Source organism: Adiantum capillus-veneris, chromosome 30 (genome assembly GCF_014529385.1).
Source record: "Adiantum capillus-veneris isolate H3 chromosome 30, ASM1452938v2, whole genome shotgun sequence".
In the NCBI taxonomy this organism is placed as follows: Eukaryota; Viridiplantae; Streptophyta; class Polypodiopsida; order Polypodiales; family Pteridaceae; genus Adiantum; species Adiantum capillus-veneris.
In genome coordinates this window covers 32,686,952-32,693,917 of record NC_140960.1, presented here as the reverse complement: position 1 = coordinate 32,693,917, position 6,966 = coordinate 32,686,952, and the positions used below count along the sequence as shown (strand labels likewise).

Below are 6,966 nucleotides of genomic sequence, written 5' to 3'. Positions count from 1 at the left end.
GGCAGGTATGTTCCCAAAAAATTCATTATCTTTTCTCTTCTATAACAAGACCATATCATAATATCTGCTTGCATGGAGCACACCCTTTGCATCCGGCTGACCGCACACCATAACTCTTGACCCAGACGGTATACAAATGGTCTCACCTCCGTTGGGAGGTGCAAAAATTGCATCTTTGATGGTGGTTGGTTATATCTCTTTAAGAGCACACCATTCACATCAAATACAATCAGCCACCTTCCTATAGCTATAACATCTTTCGGCAGCTCTGTGTCAGTTGATTTTTCCTTTAGCCACCATGAATCAATTTCTACATTGTGAATAATATTTTGAGTCAATTAGCACACAATGAAGATCCTACAACAACTTACAAGGTCAATTCAAAGATCAAAGGGTCAAATTCTACCACAAGAGAGCACAATATAAGAAGGAAAATGTAACCTGTACTTAAAACATATGGTAATAGATGGAGACCAAAATATAATCTCAGTGCATTACATCAAGACACAGATTGTCAATCACAAGGGTAAATATAAGTTAAAGTTTGCAAGCACAGGACTTGTTGGCACATCCACGGACTCACTTTCTTCCTATTGTAGACAACAAGTCGTACAAGGTGAAATCACCTGGGGATGTCGGCATCGCACCAGCCACCTTCTCTGGATCAGTAGCATCCACGTCCACATCAATCAGACCAGTCACCTTATCTTGAATCAATAGCATCCAGGTCCACATCAATTGGATCAGTCACGTTTAGCACCATCCTCACTTTTGTCCGCTTTCTTAACACCATCGACGGCTCCCTCATTATTGTCTTCAATAGCACCCTACCCTGCCACGGCCTCAGCTGCAGTTAGAAGCACCACATCGATTGCACCATATTCATCAAAATTGGTTTGCTTGTCTTGTGGCTTGTCGACATTTGTTTTTGCAACAGTATTCATTCCAACACTATCCTGGCCTTCAGCAACCTCCCTCTTCTCCATAACAGTATCCACCCCTTGGCTTTCACCCATTGTGTACACATCCTATCCCTCCACTTTCTTCTTCCTCCTATCAGATTCCAAGTCCAGGAGGATGTCTTGAACCCATTCCATATTGGCAAGGTCCTCCAAATCCTTAACAGAAACCTTTGCTGGTCCATGCCCACCATTCTTCACACCCATTGTGTCTGTTCCTTGCACATCTTGGCTTGCAAGTGTCACATCTTCCTCATCTGGACAATCACAAATGACTCACTCAATCAACATCGCAATCCAAAAGTAGAAAGCCTCAATGTATTGAAAATAGTGCCAACTTACCCTTTACAGTACAATGCCCACTGATATACGCTTTTGCCATTGCAGAAATTACCATGCCACATCCCTCTTCACACTTGTGTCACTATTGTCCAAAAGTGCACCAAAGCAGAGAGGGTGGTATTGATACTTTCACTTTAACATGAAGCTGTCCACAACATACACCACATCTAGATACTCCCCGCATGCAACACACGTGCTAAACACATGGATTGTTTTGTCAATATCTACAAAGGGTGGCCTGGGGAAGAGGGTGAACCTCTTTTCCAGATTCACTTCCTTGAGCATCCCATTCACAAATTGGCAATGGACCCGTCCCTCCTTGCAGGAGGCCTCCAACTTGTCATGCTGTGTCTGTTACACAACAAAAGAAAAATAATCAATCTCACAGAACATGCCATGCACTAGACATTGCACATGAAATATCAATCATTGCACCAACAATACCCATGTAGATTTGGACTTGATACCTAGATTCATAACCACTAAGAATGCCAAGCAAAGTACCAAGGCAGTGACTTAGTCTTTTTCCTATTGCGGTCTCACGTAACCCAAGTTCTCTTGGGCGTGTCGATTCCTAATCGTGTTTTTGAAGAGTGACAGGACCAACCATAATGGGGGACATGCAAGCCCTAGCAGCAGAGCAGGCACTTGCAAGCACCTTGGAGCACTTGTTGGAACATTCAAGTACTTGTAGACACTTGCAAGTGTCTACAAGTGCTCTATCTGTCCACTTGAAGCACTTTGAAAGGCACTTGCTAGCACTTGGAAGCTGCACTTTCAAGCACTTGTAGGGTCTTAAAAGTGGTAAAAAGTGCTTTAAAGTGCCTCAAAGTGCTCTGAAGTGATTGCAGAATAAACTTTTAAGCACTTTGAAAGAATTTTGATGCAAATTTAAGCACTTTGAAGCACCTTCAAGCACTTGCAGGACTTTGCAAGTGGTTGAAAGTGCTTCCTTGCAAGTGCATAAACGTTAGGCACTTTTTAGCACTTGTTGGCATTTATAGGTGTTTAAAAGTGCTTGGAAGTGCTTCTTGGTGCTCAATTTGTCCACTTGTAGCACTTTGAAAGGCACTTCGAAGCTCTTTTTAGCACTTTGAAGCAATCTCAAGCACTTGCAGGGTCTTAAAATTGGTTAAAAGTGCTTTATAGTGCTTAAAAGTGCCCCAAAGTGCTCTAAAGTGATTGTAGAATAAACTTTTAAGCACTTTAAAATCATTTTGATGCAAATTCAAGCACTTTGAAGCACCTTCAAGCACTTGCAGGACTTTGCAAGTGGTTGAAAGTGCTTCAAAGTGCTTTAATATCCCTGCAGGCAGGTGGTTCAAAGTGCTTGCAAGTGCATAAAAATTAGGCACTTTTTAGCACTTGCTGGCATTTGTAGGTGTTTAAAAGGGCTTGTAAGTTCTTCCATGTGCTCACCCTGTCCACTTGCAGCACTTTGAAAGACACTTGCTAGCACTTGGAAGCTCTTTTTAGCACTTTGAGCCATTTCAACTACCTGCAAACTCCTGCAAGTTCTTGTAGGGTCTTAGAATTGTTTCAAAGTGCTTTAAAGTGGTTAAGAGTGCTCTAAAGTGATTGAAAAAAGCACTTTTAGTCACTCTGTAAGAATTTTGAAGCAATTTAAACCACTTTGAATCTTCTTCAAGCACTTGCAAGAGTTTGCAAGTGGTTGAAATTTCTTCAGAGTGCTTTAATGTGCCAAATGGTGGTTCAAAGTGCTTGCAAGTGCATAAAAGTTAGGCACTTTTTAGCACTTGCAGGTATTTTTAGGTGTTTAAAAGTGCTTAGAAGTTCTTGCAGGTGGTTAAGGTGTTTACAAGTGCTAAATAGGCAAGCATTTTTTAGCACTTGCAAGAACTTTTAACCACTTTTATGCACATGCAAGCACTTGCAGGTATTTCCAGATGTTTGCATGTGCTTAAGAGAGCCTGTATGTGACTGAAAGTGGTTGCAAGTGCTTAAAAGGTGACCACTCTCAACCACTGTTAGCACTTTCTAGCACTTTATACACTTTAAAGACAGAGAAGACTGGAGTACCTACATGGCTGACACCTCCCCCTTCATCCTTGCAGCACCATTGAATCCAAAGGAATTGGAGAGTACCCTTGTAAGGGCGCTGATTTCAGCCTCCTTTTTGGCAATAGCAGCTGCGTTTCCTTTTTGGCAATCGCAGCTGCGTTTTCTGTTGGAGAGGCTTTCAGTTTCTCCACCTCTGCAGTGATGGGTGCACAAGCTGAGGAGGTACCTTCGTTGCGCAACCATAAGTCCCGCTTTGTAGCCATTTCTGTCAATGCAGACTTCACCTTCTCTTCTGCCTTCACTGCCTACTGCTCAAGGTCATCGGCAAGATTATCCACCCATGCTGTGTAGAGGGACTAAGAGGCTGTCCACATGTGTTGTAGAGGGTGGCTGGATGCCACAAGACCGTCCACAACATTCTCTATCAGTCCTTCAAATGTGGGGGCTTCCTTCATGCCGTAATCGGACATGAACTTCTGTATTTTCCAATTGAGCCCCCCTTTCTGGCTCTTGACACTCTCTAATACTTGATCCCCAACCAAAGCCCATGCAATCTTATGGATGTCGAGGTCTGCTTTGGCAACATCGTAGTATTCATATGCAAACCCCCTCACAAACCTCGTCATGAGCTCGCCGTTGGAGGGGGCATCCTGGTAGACCTTCTCATACAGGAGCCTGCATGCATCGTAAAGGTGGTCATGGACCTGGTGGAGGAAGATCTTAGTCTTCTTCTTCTCTGGCATCTTGAACACTGTTGACCACTGTTGAGGTGACAGGTCCTTGTCTGTTAAATCCTTGGGCAGCTTGCCCTCCATGCTCAGTCCATATTCCTCATGCAACTGCAATGCAAAATAGCAAAACCTGGAAAATACCGAATACTCCACCGATGCCCTAAGCAAATTCATGGAGGAAAATGATTTGCAAGCAATGCTAAAAAAAAGGATTTTTGGCCATGCAGCATTTCCATGAGGCGCATAGACATGAGGCGATATAGAACTCACCTTTTTGAGCATATTTTTCAACCGACAACATGCATTTGGAGAGGGAAGTTTCGACGGTCGTGTTTGTTGCTGGGGTCTGCAGAGTCATGTTGGTTGCAGGGGACTGTTGTGTCGTGGTTGTTGAAGGCATCTGTTGTGTCGCATGTGTTGGGAGGGTCTGCTGTGTGGTGACTGTTGTGGTGGTCTGCATGTTGTGGTGTTTGTTGTAGGGGGTGCCTGTTGTACCAACTCCGTGCTCTTAGTCGGTTTTTTGCGCTTCCTAGAGGGAGTGTTCTTCTTGGGATTCAACTCTGTAGAGGGTGCTGCTGGAGCCTTTATGATTCCGTGCCGGGGGCAATGGGCAGAGTGCGATGGGTGCAATGAGAGGTAGAGCGCGGCAGCTACAACATGCAATGGGGGAGCACAAGCTAAGGGAGCAGAGCGAGCACACATGTACATGCAGGATTCCGAGTGACAAGATAGTTACGTGAGAGGAAAGGAGAAATAGGACAAAGGCCATGATGACTGTAATTTCAAAAAAAAGGGACCCACTCCACCCCATAATGGCTCGCATGCATCTAGATTATAGGCACATAAATGATATTGCATGCAAATTTAGAATTTCCCTCTCCCTCTTTTCCCAAATTTGAAAAACCTTGAATTTCCCTCCAACTAGGTGCTATTGGTGGTACCACCAAAAAGTGCAAAAAGTGGTACCACCTAAACATGCTATCTCCCGTTTATTAAAATAATTATCTAGGCATTATCAATCCCTCTCTCTCAAAGGGGTAAGGAGGACCCATGTCCAAATGCTACCGTTGTTGCTTGATATGCACTAAGCATGTGATTGACTAGGCTTGCAGGGGTCCAATCAAATTCAAGGATGAGCTACAAGGAGGGGTCAATAAAAGCAAGCTGGGGGTGTGCTTGGGGGTATACTCTCTCTCACACATACTCACATGCTCTCATTCTCACTTTGTGCCGTGGAAGAACAAAATTTTCTTCTCCAAGCTTGAGAAGTTGAGAGACTATACCAACAAATCTTGGCTATGGAATGCAAATCCAACCAAGAGCCATGCTTCGATGCTATGCTAGGCATATTTTTCATCTCCATTACTATGCTACTATGCTATGCTAAGCTCTATAAATAATGGTATGAGAGGAAACTATTTCTGTCTTGTAAGAATATTTCTTCTTTCTCTTACCTACCCTCATTCCCTACTAGCTCTCTCCACCTTTGAAGGTGTTTGAGGTCTTGGGACTAAGGTTGGGGACAAGTTAATGCTTTCATTTTGCTAAGTTACGAGCGTAATTGTGGTGCATGAATCTCTCTATCTTCATTGCACCATCAAGGTCTCAAGGAACACAAAGCTTGTATTGTACCAAGTCTCTCTTTATAGGAGAAACTATAATACAAAATCCTTTTGGAGGGGGGACCGGCTCCACATAAATCCGGTCCTCAGCTATTGTCAAGTTCTCTAATTCTCTCTCTTGCAAAGTATTGTTCATGCCAAGCTAATTAAGTATAATGGTTATGTTGCTACCTCTAATCAAGTTCACCCTCTATTTTCTCAAAGTATTCTCATAAAAATGCTCACTACAGTTTCCTTAATTTCGCTATCCTCAATGTTCATAGTCCATTTCCATTATAGAGGGTAACCAAATTTGGATGTTGCGTTTGGAAATAAGACGCAACTAAATAGATATTTTGAGAGAGAGAGAGAGAGAGAGAGAGAGAGAGAGAGAGAGAGAGAGAGAGCACAATATACATGGTTTATCCAATGTGGGCTACATCCACGTGAAAGCAGCCACTCAATGGGTTTAGTACTTCAAACAAGAAGTAGGTTACAAAAGGATTATATCGTTAATATAGTTCCCACTTTGCTTCACTCCCACCACCTCACTCCCACCTTGTTGCACCAACTTCACACTGCACCATAATGCTTCACTATCCGTTTTTGTGTGTAGAAGAGGCCTCCTTTTATAGGCCAAAAGGGTTTCCCTCTCTCATGAGAGGCAGCCGTGTGTAGTCGTCCTTGTGTTGACAAGTCCGACTTGGACTCTCCAATGTGTCCATGTGTGACCACCCTTGAGAAGACAAGTCCATCCTGAAATCGACCACCGGCCATTGAATTCGGCCACCGGCAATTGACCATTGACTATCGGCCCCACCGGCCAACTGACTAGCCGTTTTAAGAATCCAAGCTCTTTTAAGAATTTGTGAAGCCACATAATTTCTTCGCTTGCCTCTATCATTGCTACATACTCTGCTTTCGTGGTAGAAAGTGAGACCACTTTTTGTAGCTTTAAAGCCCAACTTACTGATGTGCCTCCAACCGTGAAGACATAGCCAATAGTGCTCCTTTGAATATCTTTGTCACCGACCATATTTGCATCAACGTACTCTTCCATAAAAATATCAGCTTCTCCAAAATACAAAGCATTTGTTGTTGTCCCTTTCGGATACCTAAGTATCCACTTCACAGCTTGCCAGTGCTCTTTACCTGGGTTGTCCATGAACCTACTTACAACTCACACTGCATGTGCAGCGTATGGCCTTGTCCAGACCATAGCATACATAAGAGAACCTACCGCTGTAGCATATGGAACTTTAGACATATAGGCTATCTCCTATTGAGTCTTTGGACACATATCCTTGGTTA

At 43.4% G+C, this 6,966-nt stretch overlaps 1 pseudogene; it reads right to left on the bottom strand.

Moving 5' to 3' along the window:
• Positions 1–537: 537 nt before the first annotated feature.
• LOC147417762 (uncharacterized) lies at positions 538–1,356 on the bottom strand (annotated as a pseudogene).
• Between the last annotated feature and the right edge of the window lie 5,610 nt (positions 1,357–6,966).